Source organism: Microtus oregoni, unplaced genomic scaffold (genome assembly GCF_018167655.1).
Source record: "Microtus oregoni isolate MIOR12 unplaced genomic scaffold, Mior012 000004F_ref0000308, whole genome shotgun sequence".
NCBI lineage: Eukaryota > Metazoa > Chordata > Mammalia > Rodentia > Cricetidae > Microtus > Microtus oregoni.
In genome coordinates, this window is record NW_024543063.1 from 56988147 (window position 1) to 57005869 (window position 17723).

General features: G+C 42.4%; 2 protein-coding genes across 8 annotated transcripts in view; one reads left to right on the forward strand and one right to left on the reverse strand.

The window, feature by feature from the left end:
- The window catches only part of Rspry1 (ring finger and SPRY domain containing 1), a 50543-nt gene extending 40418 nt beyond the window's left edge, over window positions 1-10125 (reverse strand). For 2 of the 5 annotated variants that reach the window (XR_005974167.1, XM_041650188.1), the window contains exon 1: window positions 9650-10125. The gene's annotated coding sequence lies outside the window, so the exon portion shown is untranslated. Of the gene's footprint in view, window positions 1-4043; window positions 4076-9649 lie in introns of those variants that run through there. The other 3 variants (XM_041650189.1, XM_041650190.1, XM_041650191.1) reach the window with 3 other exon arrangements.
- Window positions 10126-10392: 267 nt separating this feature from the next.
- Window positions 10393-17723, forward strand: part of Psme3ip1 (proteasome activator subunit 3 interacting protein 1) — a 30434-nt gene continuing 23103 nt past the window's right edge. For all 3 annotated transcript variants that reach the window (XM_041651021.1, XM_041651020.1, XM_041651022.1), the window contains exon 1: window positions 10393-10591. The gene's annotated coding sequence lies outside the window, so the exon portion shown is untranslated. The remainder of the gene's footprint in view (window positions 10592-17723) is intronic.

Below are 17723 nucleotides of genomic sequence, written 5' to 3' on the forward strand. Positions count from 1 at the left end.
AAATAGCCATTAAGAAATAGTCATACCTACAAAATAGTGAGGGTGAAGGAGGGCTCCAATATGAATGTATAAAAATTTCATAATAAAACACTTTAATTAGTGAAAAACAATAAAAACAGCTCCATATAGTATTTTTCATCAGATCTACCCTGTAAAACATCACTAAGAAAGTAGATGGTATCCTGCTTATGGGTACATTACCCAGAGTTTGAGAAAACTACAGTTTATATAAAAGCAATACACTTTTAATACCTATAAACTTCAACATTATCTTTTTTTTTTTTTCGGTTTTTCAAGACAGAGTTTCTCTGTAGTTTTGGAGACTGTCTTGGAACTAGCTCTTATAGATCAGGCTGACCTCGAACTCACAGACATCCTCCTGCATCTGCCTCCCAAGTGGTGGGATTAAAGGCGTGCACCACCACCACCCGGACAACATTATCTTTTCACCATTAGCTCAAAAAGTCAACTTTAAGACCAAACATAAACAAAAAATAAGGACAAAACCCTGGTCATTTAAGTATGCACAACTATTATAATTGTGACTGGGCAATGCTCAACTGAGTCAGAGAGGCTTCTTATCACTGAGTATCAATGCTTAGTATATTTTTCTCACCATCTTAATGACATTATACCATTTTGCTGCAAGACGATAATTATAGACAATATGGCATTTGTAAATGCATATCTTTAAAGTGAAGATTTTTTTATTACATTTATATAGTTAAGGTATTCAATATTCCTATGAGGAGAAAAAAACCCAACAAGCTCAGTAGATCTTAATAAATCGTAAATTTCGTGTTAATTCAGTGAGGTTCTATCCCACAGTCAGTAAGAAACATAAGACTCTACCCTCAAAGCCAGCTCACCACAGAAGTTTTGGCCAGCTGGTCTAACCCTCTCTAACAAATGGTCCAGGAATTAGTGATTCATCTTTTCAAATATTTGCTTGCATTTAGTTATTAAGCACACGACAGAAAGAACTTTTCCAATACTGTCCAGAATGGAGATGCTGGTTAAATGAATGATCATAAGGACAGAAAACAAAATGCCAACTAATGTGATCTTTACCCCACCATTCCAAAACAGTGTTACAAGACACAGGATGTTTTCCAGCCCTTCACCCCTCAAGGCTAAACCAAGCAGCATGAAAGGCCATATTGTATGCTGCTTCAGCGATTTTCTCTCATTAGAAGATGTTTTTAGATTCTCTCAGTATAGTGTGTCTCAAGCAATGGCTCTGGCAACATCTTATTTTATGACGAACACTTTCAAGCATACAGCAAAGGGGGACTAGTGCACTGTAAAAGCACCTATATACTCACCACATAGTCTACCAGTAACGTTTTGTGTTTGCTTTACCACAAATTTGTCCATCATCATAGCCACCACACTACATTTTTAAGAATGTTTTGAAGAAAACTACATACTTTAGAAAACCCCCAATAATTCAGCATATCTATCACTAGTCAGACCTCAATATTTTTAGGAGCTAAATTTATACTATTTCAATGCTGAGTTTTGTTGAACAAATATCTGTGTCTTCAGTACCTATCAAGATAGGGTACATCTCCAGTAGGGCACTTGCAGACACCACAGAGGAAGAAAAGAAAAATACAGGATACATTACACAGAAATAAGTTTCCTTTGAAAATATCTTGTAGGATACCCAAAGAGCATAATTTCTTTAATTATTGAGGTTAGATGGAGGAAAACAAATTTAGTACTGCAATAAGATAAATGCAGATATATTTTAAGACCACACATGCCAGTTGAAATAGAAAGTACCCAAAGTTTTTGTTTTTTATTGCTTTGTTTTATGTGTAAGAGTATTTTGCCTGCATGTGTCTGTGCCCAGAAGGAGTCAGATCCCTTAGAACTGGAGTTCCAGATGGCTGTGAGCCACTACGGGGGTGCTGGGAATTGAACCCATAGCCTCTGCAAGAGCAATCAATGATGCTCTTAACCACTGGGCTAGTTCTCCAGGTCTCCTAAAGATTTTCTTTAAAAAATTACTTAAAAGTATTAAAGCTCTAGAGCATTTGTTATGTTGTTGGAGGCGAAAAGGGAAGTCTGAAATAGTCCTCTTTCTCCAGTTTCCACTAACAATAGATATTTGAAAAGAAGGATTGAATTTCTTTTCTGTTGCTGTGATAAAAAGGACCCCAAGAAAAGCAAACCGTGAGGGGGAGTTTCTTTAGGCTCACAGGCTGGAGTTCATCATAGTAAGGATGTCACAGAGACATTGATAACCAGGAGCATAGAGTAATGATGCATGAATAGCATGATCAGCTTCCCCAAGCCCCGGGAATGGTGTCACCCACTTTTAGGCTGGGTCTTCCCACATAAGTCAATCAACACAACAAAGTCACTACCCTATAGTCATTCCCACTGACCTACTTGATCTAGACAATCCCTCATTGACACTGGAGTGGTTCTAGGTTATATTGAACTGACAATTAAATCTAACAATCAAATGTGATAATCAAATATATAGGTTTCTCATGGGCTATTATTCCCTAAACAATATGTGATTAACAACTATTTATGCAGCATATATATTTTATGAGGTATTATAAGTAATATGGACATGGCTTAAAGTAGAGAGGAGGGGACATGTAGGCTATATGCAAACATTATGTCATCTTAGATAAGGGAGTTTTAATATCTATAAATTCTGGTATCTATAGGAGACCTGGGGAGCCAATCTCCCTTGAATATCAAGAGCTGTAGATTGAATTTTGTTGGAATTTCACTTTACACCCAATGGGAAAGGCAGCCTCGATAAGGTACTTTTATATGTCACTCAAGTATCCAAAACTATGTCAGCAGTAGTGCTGATGAGAGCATCTGAGGCTTGGGTTACACAGGGGACTATTATCCCATAGACTGTAACCTTCAAGAGGCTGGGACATGCACAAGATGATTCTTCTCTTGTGTGCTGAGGTTGATTTAAGAAAGGACATCTTTGGAGAAAAGCAGGTCATCTCTCTGGTTGAATTGAAGGAGTACCTGGAAAATTTTTCAGCTAAAATATGGAAAGTGTCTAATCCAACGGCAGTAACATTTGGTGTCAAAAACTTGTATGAGAAGGGTGAGACTATGGCAGAAAGAATGATAGAGCACAATCCTGGCCTGACCCATCACAAAGGAAAAAAGACAAAACCTTTTAGCATGCAAAACATGAGTTAAAAAAGAAAACTGGCTGGGTGTAGTGGTGCAGGCCTTTAATCCCAGCACTTGGGAGGCAGAGGCAGGCAGATCTCTGAGTTTGAGGTCAGCTTGGTCTCTAGAGCGAGTTCTAGGATAGCCAGGGCTACCAAGAGACACCTTATCTTGAAAAATCAAAAAATGAATAAAAAAAACAACAAATTGGCTGGGAAGGTGGCTCAATGGGTAAAAAGCTTGTTGTGAGGACTGGAGTTGAATTCTGAAGACCCACATAAATGCTGGGCAGGCAGGGCGGACCACCAGCACTTGGGAGGTGGATGGGATCCCCACAGCAAGCTGGCTAGCTAGACAAGCTGAAGAGATGAGCTCTGGGCTCAGCCAGAGACTCTGCCTTAAATAATTAAGACAATGTCAACCTCTGGTTTCCACACGCATGTGCAAACACACATGGCCAGATACATGGCAACACATAATACACATATGCATGCACACTACACACATATACACAGGCAAAAGAACATTTAAATAAATAATAAAAATAAAATTTAGGTCTTGACTAGAGCAAGGACTTTTCAGAATAGAGAAAACAAACAGGAAATATCCTTCGATTAAGTCTTAAGGATGAAAAAAATCTGCCTTAAATGCAAAAAGGAAATTCCAAGTAAAAGCTGAGGTAAGTGCTAATGATGGCTGCAGAAGAAGGAAGAAAAACAAATTTAATATTCTTTTCTTTTTGGTTTTTCGAGACAGGGTGTCTCTGTGTAGATTTGGAGTCTGTCCTAGAATTTACTCTGTAGCTCAGGCTGGCCTCAAACAAAGATCTGCCTCCCTCTGCCTCCCAAGAGCTGAGATTAAAGGCATGTGCTACCTACCAGTGCCCGGCTCAAATTTAATATTCTTGATTACTTGAAGGTTTCACCACAGAAGACCTAATAATAGGAAGAATATTGGTATTTTATCCAAAGTTTTTTTTTCCTTTTTTTTTTTTTTTTTTTTCGAGACAGGGTTTCTCTGCGGCTTTGGAGCCTGTCCTGGAACTAGCTCTGTAGACCAGGCTGGTCTCGAACTCACAGAGATCCACCTGCCTCTGCCTCCCGAGTGCTGGGATTAAAGGCGTGTGCCACCATTGCCCAGCCTATCCAAAGTTTTAAGGAAAAACATTTTTATTGAAAAAAAAACCTCAATGCTATTAAGAAAAGTAAATAAAGATATAACTGGCACAAGTGGCAAAAATTTTCTTAATAATACCTGTTTAAAATAGTGTCTAAAACACCTGACTGTACACACAGTTGTATACCCAGCAGATCTAATAGGTGGAGTCATAAATACCTAGGTGAATTTATTCTAAAATTTGTAAAACTAGAAAGTGGTAAAATATTTAAAAAAACAGAAAACATTTACAAAATGTTTAAAGTTTTAAAAATTGTGATGTCACCATTCAATATACCAGGTATTGAACAAAGATGAAAAATGTCTGTATACTCTTGTCAAAGGGAGCCGGGGTTAGGGAACGAAGGACAGCAATACACAATACACTTAACACCCTAACAAAGCCTATGGATAGACTGTTGGTCCCACTAGTTTTCTAGTTGAAAAGGAACTTAATCACACTGAAGTATCTCTGTACAGGCAAGTTCTTAGAAGACTATAAAACAGCATTAGCAACTGCATTGCAACACTCTCTCACAGGATCCCCGTGCAAAACAGTGAGATGGTGGCTCAGTGGCTAAAGATGCACACTTTCCCACACAGGCCTGGTCACCTGAATTCAATCCCTGGAATCCATGTAAGAGTGGAAAGAGAAAACAAAGTCGTTCTTTGATCTCCACACATATATGCACACTCAGAGAACAAAAATAAATTTTTTATTTTGGTTTTTTGAGACAAGGTTTCTTTGTAACTTTGGAGCCTGTTCTGGAACTAGCTCTTGTAGACCAGGGTGGCCTCAAACTCACAGAGACCCGCCTGCCTATACCTCCTGAGTGCTGGGATTAAAGGCGTGCACCACCACCACCCAGCAAAAAATAAATTTTTAAAAAATTCAGAAATTAGAAACCACACAGTGAAAGGTTAACAGTTTAAAAATTAAATTGATAAAGCTATAAACAGTAAGTTTAATGAAAACAACAAGGATCAGAAATCCAATGGAAAATCAAATTATTTTTGAGACAAAAGATGTTGTAACCCAATATCCTTTCTGAAGGAATCCTCTGTAGGAATCCATATTATATACCTGATAGGTGAGAAGTTTTGTATTGGTGCCAAATGTCCCAGGACAGACCACCTAAGGGAAAAAAGGTACTAGAGACTACAATAAAAATCTTTTGAAAAAAAAAATCTGTGTTAATGTTCACATGTGATTAGAGGCACATGTGCCACAGAATATATGTGGACATCAGGACAACCTTAGGCCTTGGTCCTTGCCTCTTATCTTGTTTGAGGCAGTCTCTTGTTTTGCCATGAACACCAAGTTTGCCAGCTTCTGGAAATCCTACCAATTCTGCCTCCTACCTCCATGTAAGAGCACTGGGATTATAGATTCACCCCACTTCACATGGCTTTATATGGGTTATGGAGAGTTGAATTTAGGTCCTCAAGTTTCTATGGCAAATGCTTTTGCCCACTGAATCATATCCCCAGTTCAATTGCAGTAAATTCTAATTGCTTTAGTCTGAGGTAACAAATACAGTATCTTAGCGAGCCTTAAAAACAGACTTGGAGCCCGGCAATGGTGGTGCACACCTTTAATCCCAGCACTTCGGAAGCAGAGACAGGCGGATCTCAGTGAGTTTGAGGCCAGCCTGGTCTACAAAACGAGTTCCAGGACAGCCCAGACTGTTACACAGAGAAACCCTGTCTCAAAAAACCAAAAACAAACAAACAAACAAAAACCCCAACAACACCTCCCCCCAAAAAAAACTTGACTTGGAAGGTTATTAATATGAAATTCATAGACATCTGTAGCTACAAATAATGACAAAGCAGTAAGGACTGAATAAAGGAGCTCTATTTCTCGTGAGGAAGGGTGGAGTTGGGGTCATATTTTGAGAATACTGCATTCAGTGAACAAAGGAGAGGAAACTTAATTCTTTAGGAGGTAGAAGTAAGAAAAAACCAACTCTGAAACATAAACTGCAGAGTAATAATACACTTGCTGAGTAAGAAATGTTAAACCTTCTAATTGAAGTGTACAGGACCTGTGAAATTATGCCTGGATGCTGTAATTTCAAGCAGGGGGAAAGCTTCATGCAGAAGTCATTCCTTACTGAATTCTTACATCAACTTTTTGTTATTTAAATATTTTCTATTTCTCAAAAGCTCAGACAAAAAAAGGCAGGTAAGCAGGGTGTGGAGAGGTGGCTCCGCAGCAGATCACACACTGCTCTTGCAGAAGCCCCAGCACCCATGTTGCTTGGCTCACCATGCCTGTAACTCCAGCTCTAGGAGGAAAATACACACTCTTTTGCTCCACTAAAAATTTCCTAAGGGCTGTGGCCCAGGTTTTGGCATTCACTACTTCCTGACTATTCAGCTTTTCAATTTTTAAATTTGAATACCAGAAAAAAAAATCCATCCAACTCAATGGCAAATGCCTTGAAAATGCCAAAAGCAAGGAGGAGGAGGAAGGAGGAAGAAGAAGAGGAGGAGGAGGAGGAAGAGGAGGAGGAGGAAGAAGAAGAAGAAGAAGAAGAAGAAGAAGAAGAAGAAGAAGCAGCAGCAGCAGCAGCAGCAGCAGCACCACCACCACCACCACCACCACTCAAATGACTGAAATTGATTAATTGATTACTGGTTCAGTTGGTCATTGGTGGTGCCCGCCTTACACTTAGAATCTCGTGATGAATATTAAGTTTTACTTTACAAGGATCTGACCCTAAAATACAGAAAAATTCCCATTTACTATTTTGTAATAGAGATCACCATTTTCAAGAATTCCTAATAGGCCTGGAGAGATAGTTCAGTGCCTAAGAGCACCCAAGTTTTGTTCCTAGCAGCAACAGGCTCACAATTGCCTAATAAAACTCCAGAGGATCAGCACCTGTAGCTCCAGAGGCACCCTCTTACCTTCCACATACACATAATTACAAACATTAAAAATAAAATCCTTTTAAAATTTGTTTACCAAATTTTCTAAGCGATTCTTAATAATATTTTAAAGCTGCACAGATTTTAGAGTATCAAAGAAAGTTGTATTCTAAAACCTTCAAGGTGATTCTCCATCATAAATTCAATTTCACTGGATAAGGTGTTGCACACCTTTAATCTCAGCACTCTGGAGGCAGAGGCAGGTGATCTTTTTGAGTTCCAGGCCAGCCAGAGTTACATAAGGAGACCTTGTCTCAAAAAAACCCCCAAAAAAAACAAACCTAGGTACGGTACACACCTGCAATCCCAGCACTCAGGAGGCTTAGGCAGGAGGACCACCGGTTTCAGGTCAGTTTAAGAATACGTAGTAAGACCTTGTCTCAAAAAAAAAAAAAATTCATTTTATCAGAAAAAAGTTAGAAAAAATATTATATAATCCTTGAACACGAATTTAATCTCCATGAGTTTAAACAGATTGTTGTAAGTACACTTCAGAAACACAGCTACTGTTACTAACCTTGCTAATCATACTTCAGAGCTGAGAGAATTGCTTGTTCCCTATTCAGTACAGAAAAACACACTATTATGTACAATGCTAAAGCTTTTTGTTCCCCTTGATACTAAAAGAAGCTATTTAGCTGACTAAGCATAAAAATCTACATAGGCCATGATGGAATACTTTATATAATCAATAGCTTAAAAACATTGAGTCTAGAAAAAAAATCAAAGTCCTGTTTAAAAAAAAAAAAGCAAAAAGCAGAACTTACAAAGATATTTAAGCAGAAGCCCCACACACTATGTATCTGGGAAAGCAGGATGCTCACAAAGTCACCACAGTAAACAAAACAAAACAGCAAATGTGAAATGTGAGATTAAAGGCAGGAAATCCAGGCCAACTTTTCTTTTAAAGCCTATTTTTAAAAGGCAACAACAACAACAAAACACAAATAAATTCCTAAATTCTGGGACACCGGCCCTAACAAAACAGCTCTAACAAGTACCACTAAAACCAAGGTTTGTGAAGTGTCACGTACTGACATAGGCTCTTATCTTATTATTGTAACCCATAATAACAGGGATCTACAAAGCAAGTTATCATCCCAAGAAGTGCAAACTCTACAGAAAGTGAAAAATCAAAAGAAGTGCCTTGTAATCTATACTCTGTGGGTACCACAGGCAGAATTCGTGGAAGGCAAACCACAGGCTTATTTACAAATTACAATCCAGGGAGCCAGCAGAGCGTTAACTACCTGTAGCCATCCTAAGGCCAGGAATTCAGACAAGAAGTGCGCCTACAATATCGAGAACAAATTTCTTGGAGAAAAACTTCCCGAAGGAAGTGCTAGCTCCTACCAGCACCAAGAGAAGTTGAAAGTAAATTAAAACTCCGCAAACAAAACCTGGAAACCTCTTCATGTCAAGGAAGCAGGGCTTGAAATCAGGATTTAGACTAACATCACCTAAGAAGCTGTAACCCTTGAAGCATTCAGTAAGGTGTGGTTCTCAGAGCGCTATAGGAAGTCGGCACCTGCATTTATGCTAATCTCTCACATCAACTATCTTACAGATTAGAAAACACTTTATTTCGCAACAGCAATCCGTCTGCATTACCAGACTTTCACACACAGCGTTGATTATTTAAGCTGTTAAGTCACTTCAACCAAAGGCAAGCAGATGATAAGTGAGGGACCTGGGAGACTACGGGACACTACTCCAGGCGATAACAGACGCTGCCAACTTTGAAAAGTTCAAAGTACAACACTCCAGGGGACACAGCCTCACTCAGACGTCTACACAAGACTTCCTCAGCGGTTCAGCCCGGCAGCTCTACCTAGGTCTCCTGTGAGAACGGGGAGAGCGAGGCAGACAGCAGGCAGGAAGCGATGCCAAATCTGGAGGCTCGCTGGGGGTGCTGGTGGACGACTCCCGCGTCCCACTCTGGCGCTGAGCCCAGAGGCAGCAGAATCCTTCGTCTAGGACACCTGGTCAGTCACCAGAGAGAGGGAAGAACCCTGCCTATTCCCGTTTCCGCTTACTATCCCGAACTCTGGCTTTCCAATGGAAAGAGCTGCCCAGAAATCTTGCCTCCCCGGGCTTTTACCCAAATTTTAGCTCAGGCCTCGAGAACAGGAGAATCCGCTAGGTCTGGCTCCTGCCTCCAGCCTCTCGGTACGGCGTGGAACTCTCCCCAGCCTCTCTCCACCACGTCGAACCCTCCACCCCTGGCACCACCAGACCTCCCCAGGGGAAGTCTGCTCCCCGCTGAAAAGCAAACTCCCTAAAAGGGATCCCCCGCCCACGGCGTGCGCCCCTCGACCCCTTCTGCTCTGAGCAGTCTGGACGGAGCGTTCCCCCACGTCGGGAGCCTCCCCAGGGGGTACCTGCCTCTCACCTGGGCCCGCTTAGCCGCAGTCTCGTCGGAAGGGTGACCCCAGGACCTCCTCCAGGCAAGATCCCCCCAAAGGGAAACACCCTCTTCCAGGAACCGCTTCAGGCGCCTCCAGCGCGGGCCTCGGCGGAGAACGTGCCGGCTGCTTCCCAGGCTCTGCCAAGCGCCACCCTCTCCCAGACCCCTGCCCGGAGCTGGCCGCGGCCCCAGTCCGCTCTCTCCGACCCAGGCTCTAGCGGCTGCTCCCTTCCCTCACAGACGTCCCTAGCCTGTAGGCTCCCTCCCCGGCCACGTCCCCCAAGGCCTTCCCAGAGCAGCGAGGTTGGGCTGTGGCACTGACTTCCACTAGCTCCCGGGCCCACCGGAGGGAGGGAACAGCGACAACGGCGCGACTCCTTTGTGACAGGTCCAAGAGAGCGGTAAAGATGGACGCGAGGACACGGCACAGCCATTACGCGCAGGGCCCACCCCCGCTTCGCACCGCCCGGGCCCTCCCTCAGTCCCCTAGGAAACGCCCCTTCCTCGGTGGCAAGCCATCTCTCTCCGGGAGCCAATCATCGCCCACGGCTCGTGTCACGTGAGCCCGCGGTTCGGCCCGCCACCCTGGAATGAACCGGCTAATCCCCTTGCCGAAGGGCGAACGGCCCAATCAAATCTCTCCATCCGGTGTTGGAGCACCGGATTTCCACGAGGCGCTCGGGGGCGGGAGGCCGCCGTTGATTGGTCTGCGCCGCCGGAAGCGGGGAGGAAATTTGTTGTGGCGGTGAGGAAGAGGAAGCCCCGAAGGGTCAAAAGGAATACAAAAGCAAAGTCTGCTCGCTTGCTTTAAACCGTTGTTCTTTCAGTCTTTCTGACCTATTTTTTTAAGAGCGAGCGGCCTTGTCGGCGGCGGTTTGAGTTAGACGCCACGGAGGTGAGGGAGGCTCTCCTCCCGCGCTCTGGGAGGTGAGTGTGGCCTGGGTCCGCGCCGGGAGGCGAAACCAGGCTTCTTAGCCGAGGCGAGGGTGAACTACGGCCGGAGTTAGGGTTAGGGCCCAGACTCGTCTTCAGTCCGCGTTCTTGCCCGTGCCCGGTATCCTGAGGCTCCTGGGCTGGGAGTTTGTGGTGGCCACCCTGAGCGGAGCCGCGAGAGCCTGCGGGCGGCGTGGGGATCGAGGTGGGAGGTTCCGACCCTCTCTCTCTCTTGCTCGCCGGGCCTCTTGCTGCTTTCAGCCCTTTTCTGCTGGCTGAAGTTATCCAGGCCTCAAGTAAGCAGCCGCCTGTGTTGCACTCGGAACCGCTCCACGCTCCTTAGAAAACGTGGCATGCCCGATTGAGAGTCGTTGAATCCCAGAGTGTAGTTGCGGGATGGGAAGCACATTTGTTACGTGTTGTTGCCATGTCCCAATCGCTGTGCCCCGCACATTCCTTCGGATAGGAAACAAGGCGGTGTGCCTATTAGAACTACGACCGATAGTTGGGATGTCTTATTTGAGAGTCGGTGCCCTTTGGAATGTCAGTCCACGGAGAGGGAAGGGGCGACCTATTGTTCGTGGAAGTGCTTCTTAGAGGAAAACACGATTTTAAAATACAGGTCTTGTACCTCACCCCTTAGTCTGATTGGTTAAGTCTATAGAGTAGGAGCCACGAAAGGCTAATATGAATCTGTGGTTTAGGATTTACGGCGACTTCTTGTATGTAAACCTGTGAGACAGGTTTCGTTGGTTACATTAATCGATTTATTGATGTGTCCCCAGAAACACCATTTGGAGGAGCTCAACATGACAATCCTGAAATCCAATGTCCATGGAGGTTGGGGGAGGAGGGTCGGGGTTGGGGGTCTGTCAGTTGGAGTCTAGCCTGGCCTACATCAAGACTGTCAGGAACCAAAGCAGGATAAACGAACAAACTAATAAAATGGTTTGGAGGATACTGCTTCTGAAATATTTGAAAGGAATCTGGTTAGCTCTCCATGTTAGAAGGGATTGAGTTGAAATAAAGGCAGCTTGTGTATTTCGATTTGATCCTAAGATGAGCTGTGAATAATGCCTACGGGTTTGAAAGTAGGACAGCCCAATTACCGTTTGAAGTTGAAGTCTTAATGCCTTTAAGAGGAAATTCTGGTTTCTTTTTTGTTTGTTTTTGTTTTTTCAAGACAGGGTTGCTCTGTGTAACTGTCCTGGCTGTCCTGAAACTAGCTCTTGTAGTAGACCAGGCTGGCCTTGAACTCACAGAGATCCACCTGTCTCTGCCTCCCTAGTGCTGGCGCCACCACCACCTGGCCAAAATTCTGGTTTCTAAAACGGAAGAATTATGTGGAAACCATTTACCTGGCTGTCACCCTTCATTGTCACCATCCAGGGATCTGAAAGTTTGCTTAGAGGCAGTCTTCTGCCTCAGAAATTGAAAGCCACCCATATTTTGACAGTGAAATAATTTAACAGCATGGTTCAACTGTAAGCTTGGTTACAGTGTAAGGTGCCTTTAGGGCAGTAAGCTTGAGCAGTTTTCGTGTGTTCATCTTTTTGACATACGTGTCTTCACTCTTAAGTGTGATCACTTTCATCCAGAAGTGCTTTTAAGAGTGTTTGCCTTTGTTTTGTGTTTTCAGGTATAATGTTTCAAACTGCGAGTTGTGTTCTTTCACTTGTCTTCCTATTTGGCTTTTTTTTTCCAGTTTTAGAACCAAAGAACGTATTTGACTTTTTTGATTGTTGTTTTTAGACAGTCATGTACCCAGGCTTGGATTTGAAATGGATGGAAAAATGATCTTGATCTCCTGATTTTTATCTGTCAAGTGTTGAAATTACAGGTGTATGCTTTTACATTTGGCAGTGTTAAGTAGGCCTTTGACCTTACTTAGTCTGTAAAGTTCTAGTCATTTTCACCCTATATCCCCATGAAGCAGTCTTTGTTTGTTTGCTTTTTTTTTTTTTTTTAAAGTCAGGGTCTTGCTCTGTGGCCCCAGGCTGGCCCAGAACTCAAGATCTTTCTGCCTGATTCTCCTTCTAGAGGGGTAATTTCTTCATTGATTCTCTTCTGTTCCTACACTTTCGTTAAGCACTAGTATCCTTTTCATTTTGTTTTGTTTGTTTTTGGTTTTTGAAACAGGGTCTCGTTATTCAGTCCATGCTGTCCTGTAATTGGCTATATAAACCAAGCAGGCCAGGAACTCAGAGATTCCCCTGCCTGCCCCTCCCTCCTGCTGGGAATAAAAGAGTGCATGACTGTGCCCCTCTTACACACTAAATTCCATTATTGCAGTTTTTAAAGATTTACTTATGTATTATGTATACAGTGTTCTGCCTGCATGTGTCCTTGCAGGCTGGAAGATGGTACCAGACCTCATAACAGGTGCTTGTAAGCCACAATATGCTTGCTGGGAATTGAACTCAGGGCCTCTGGAAGAGCAGTCAGTGCTCTTGACCGCTGAGCCACCTCTCCAGCCCTATTGCTGTTTTTAGTTCCTGAAGTTTTTGTTTTGTCACTTTAAAGAAAGTTTCATATTTTTTTGTTATTCATTTCAAGGCTTGATTTTGGCAGCGGGGGGGGGGGAGCTTTCAAGACAGAGTTTTTCTGTGTAGCTTTGGAGCCTATCCTGGAACTTGCTCTGTACACCAGGCTGGCCTCGAACTCACAGAGATCCGCCTGCCTCTGTCTCCTAAGTGCTGGGATTAAAGGTGTGCGCCATCACCACCCCGCATGATTTTTATTTTAAATATTATAAGCATATTTGTTGTGTGATTCGTGTATTTAATTCCCATGGATCTGTTTCTCTTGCTGTTTTCTTTCCTCTTTCCCTTTCCTTTCAAGGTGTAGTTCTTTGGGTACCGGATTAAGATGGGGCGGGCAATGGTTATCAACAGACCCAGGAGCAGGCTTTGGCTGTTCTGTTGCCTCATCACAGTACAACTGTAGTCAGTCATTGAGGTCAGAGAAATCCTCAGACTGAAGGAACTACTTGAGTCTTGGATTTAATTTCTGGTTTTCACCTTACAGATTTTGTCCAAAGTCTTTGCCATATTTTTTTTTTTTTTTTTTTTTTTTTTTGGATTTTCGAGACAGGGTTTCTCCGTAGCTTTTTGGTTCCTGTCCTGGAACTAGCTATTCTAGACCAGGCTGGCCTCGAACTCACAGAGATCTGCCTGCCTCTGCCTCCTGAGTGCTGGGATTAAAGGTGTGAGCCACCACCGCCCGGCTTATTTTTGCCTTTTTGATTTAACTGTTGTTTAGTTTACTTTTGTATGTGATGTGTTTGATATGTATGTGTGTGCACGTATTTGTGTATGTGTATGTGTTGATTTACACGCCACATTGCATGTTAAAGGGCAACTTTGAGTGTTAGTCCTTCTACCTTTTATTTTGATTCTAAGATTTATTTTAGATTTGTGTGTATGTGTGTATAGTTATGTATGTATGTGTACCATGTGTGTGCAGGTGCATGAGGAAGCCAGAAGAGGGGGCATGAGATCCCCTGGTGCTCGTGTTATAACTATCATGAGCCTGTGTTGTGCCTGGAACTGAACTCATCCTGTGGAAAAGCAGCAGCACGCTCTATTAACTGCTGAGCCATCTCTCCTGACCTTGACTTCCATCTTGTTGGCTACGTGGTCTCTAGTTGTTTACTACTGCATTTATCTGGCTTGCTGGCCCACAGCTCCCGGGGATTTTCCTGTCTCTGCTTCCTATATCCAGGAAGGAGCATTGGGATTGTAGGAGTGTCCTGCATTTATGGGGGTTCTGGAGCTTCAAACTTTAATTTCCATGCTTACTTGACAAACATTTTATCCATTGAACCATCTTTCATCTTTCAGCCCTTATTATTATTATTATTGCATTCCCAGTGTTTTAAGTATAAAGTAGAGGACAGGTAATAGTATTTAGTCCATCTTCTCCAGAGATGAAATCTTTTCACTGACTGGATCTCATATTGGAATGAGAAGTTTGTGATTTCCTCTTAAGTCAAAGATGCTATTCTACGTAAAATGTTCAGTATTTTCACTACTCAGTGTCACAGCAGCTCTGAGTTAGGCTTCCCTGGTACCTCATTCTAGTCTGCCTGAGAGCTTAGTGCTTAAGCTCGGCATGGTGGCTCACTCCTTTGATCCCAGTACTCAGGAGGCAGAGGCAGGCGGATCTGAGAGTTCGAGACCAGCTTGTTCTACAGAATGAGGACAAGCCAGGGCTGCACAGAGAAACCCTGTCTCAAACCAGCAAAGAGGGGGAGGGGAATACCTAGTGCTTAGCTTCTCCTATGGCAGTAACTGTGTCCTACTTCTCCTTACATTGTTGTGTGCCACATTTGTTACGTTAGTGCCTTGAGAAGTGCCTTGAGAAGATCTTCCGTTAGGAAAAAGCAGGCTTGCATGGAGAGTGGTGGGCTTTATTCAGAGATAGGGAGATCTCTGAGTTTGAAGCCAGTTTGGATTGTTTATCAAGTTCCAGGCCAGCCAAAGTTACATAGTGAGACTCTGTCTCAAACAAAACAAAACAAAACACAAAACAACCCTTAAAAACTGGCTTGGTTAGCTTTTGCCATTAGTATTGCACAGGCCAATTCCTTTTTTTAGTTTGATTGTAGTTTTAAGGATGGGTGTGCAGAAGATGGGGTTGGCTTTGGTCTAAAGACAACCCAGTTGCCAAAATAGTTTAGGAAAAAAAAGCTACCCTTGACCATTTCTTAGAAAGGCACCATGTTGAAGACTAATGATGAAAAATTTTAATGTAGTTGTGTCTTCTTCCCAATGTGGGAGGGGGGACTGGGCTGGGGTGTCAGGACCAAAAGGTACTGGTGTTTTGATTTCCCTGAGTTCCAGAGGAGCGATCGCTTTGCATGTAGCTAAATACATGAAAAATGAGACTCACACATGGGATTGTTTTTATTCTGAGAGTTAAGTGTGAAGTAGAGTGCTGAACACCAGCTAAAGGGCAAATATTCCATTAGTTTTCCTTTTTCCTTGAGTGTAAGGAGATGAATTAGATGTATATAAGAGGAGATTGCGACCTTGTGCTGCTGAAAGATTCTGTGTGCATATGTAAATACATTAAATATTTGACATATAATTGCACGTTTCTTTGCCTCAAAATTTATTACAAACTGCCCTGTATAATATATATCTTAAATATAGATTAAAATGCTTATGCTGTAATCTCATTTTGATTCATTAGATCTCTTGCTACTATAGTATATTATAAGCTTAGATGTTAGAAGATTGGTGTTACTTCCCCACTGATTGGTTTGTCCAGTAATAGGTATTAGCAGAGTTCTTTGTTAAGTAATTGTCATTCTCTAAAGAAGTTTTATAATAAGGAAAAGTTGGCCTGATCTAAATTACTATTGCTTGGTCTTCTGGCCAGAGAGTAGTCTTTTCAGCAGTTTAGTTGGGCTGTCTCTGCAAGTAACTTGCTCTTAGATCCACCGTGTGTTTTTCTTTAAAAAAAAAGCATGTACACACATGCTCGCTCAGGCCCTCATTCTTGTCTTTCCATGAACATGAAGGGTACAAGCGTGTTCTGGGTATCATCTGTTGCTTTCTTGTCTATTCCTTTGAGGCAGAGTCTCTCTGAACCTGGGACTTCAGGTGTTTGCAGATTGGTTGCAAACCAGCAAATCTCAGCTAGCCCTTTTGTCTCCACCCTGTCAGAGCTTGAATCATACAGCATAAATATGATATATGAGTATGAGTATGCCTGATTCATGAAGCTTGTTACTTGAAAGATGGGATCCAAACTGTGGTCCTGATGACCGCACAAATGCTCCCAGCCACTGAGTCATCTCCTCTATCTCCTTGATGTTTTGAGGCATAGGAAGACTAACATGTTAATTGGAAAGCAGTCAACTGACAAAAGAAAATGGGTTGGCTTATTTTTGTTACCTTAACTAAAGCGTTATAAGACAGAATTCTGATTCCCTGAGTATATTTTTTTTTTCTTGCCTTTCTTTTTTTTTTGGGGGGGGGGGGGACTTTTTGAGACAAGGTTTCTCCGAAGTTTTGGAGCCTGCCCTGGGACTAGCTCTTATAGACCAGACTGGCCTCGAACTCACAGAGATCCGCCGGCCTCTGCCTCCTGAGTGCTGAGATTAAAGGCGTGCGCCACCACTGCCTGGCTCCCTGAGTATATTTCTACATGCAGGGTTTAATTTTAGAAGGGTGTGATTGGTCAGCCAGTTGTAAACTTAGTCTGCCATCGCAAAATTTAATTCCATAGGAAAATAAATCTCATTAACTTGCATCATGGCACTAGTTAAACAGACTAATTTTTCGGTTCTAGGATAGCAGTTACTTTGTAAGTTGTGTATTTTAGAACTTGCAGAATATGCTATTTAAGACACCACCTATTTTGTCTCCCCAGCCTGGAAATTAAATATGTGTCCAGTAGAAACACAGTAGTGCAGTGTGTAACAGTTACCCTGCCTTGAGATATCTTTGTTTTTTGGCTGTTAAACAAATTTGTAAGGCATGGCTGTTTTTGGAGATAGAAGTCTCACTATATAACAAACCAGGTTGGCCTCAAATATTTCAATCCTCTATTTTTTTTAAAAAGATTAAAAAAAATAATTTTGGTTTTCTACAAAATCCATATTGAAGAACACTGAATATTTCTTTTATAAATAATGTTGGGCTGAGTCTGTAGTTCAGTGGTGGTGCACTTGCCTAGCTTGTAAGATGTTCTAGGTTTAATCCGCACTGGGAAAAATATTTAATTTCATAGTTTAACTTCAATTACCTTGAAAAACAAAAGCTGAGTAAGTAAAGGAAAGTTGACCATATTTAATCAGTCAGTCTCTTTTTCCTTGAGATAGGATCTCACTGGATAGCCTTGACTGTCCTAGAATAATTCATCATGTAGACAAGGCTAACCTGGAACTCACAGAGATCCTTCTGCCTTCTGAGTGCACACTGACATTAAAGGTTTATTTAGTATTCCTAAAACTAAATACAGAAGGCTCAACAAAATAAGCCCTTCCAGTAAATCCTCTGCATTCCTGTGTTGATCTTGATAGTTAGGTCTCCATAATCCTGGGCTCTTGTCAGCTTGTATTTTACCTTTATTTATTTTAGCAAGCAAAAGAGGGAAAGTATAACTTGTGGAAATT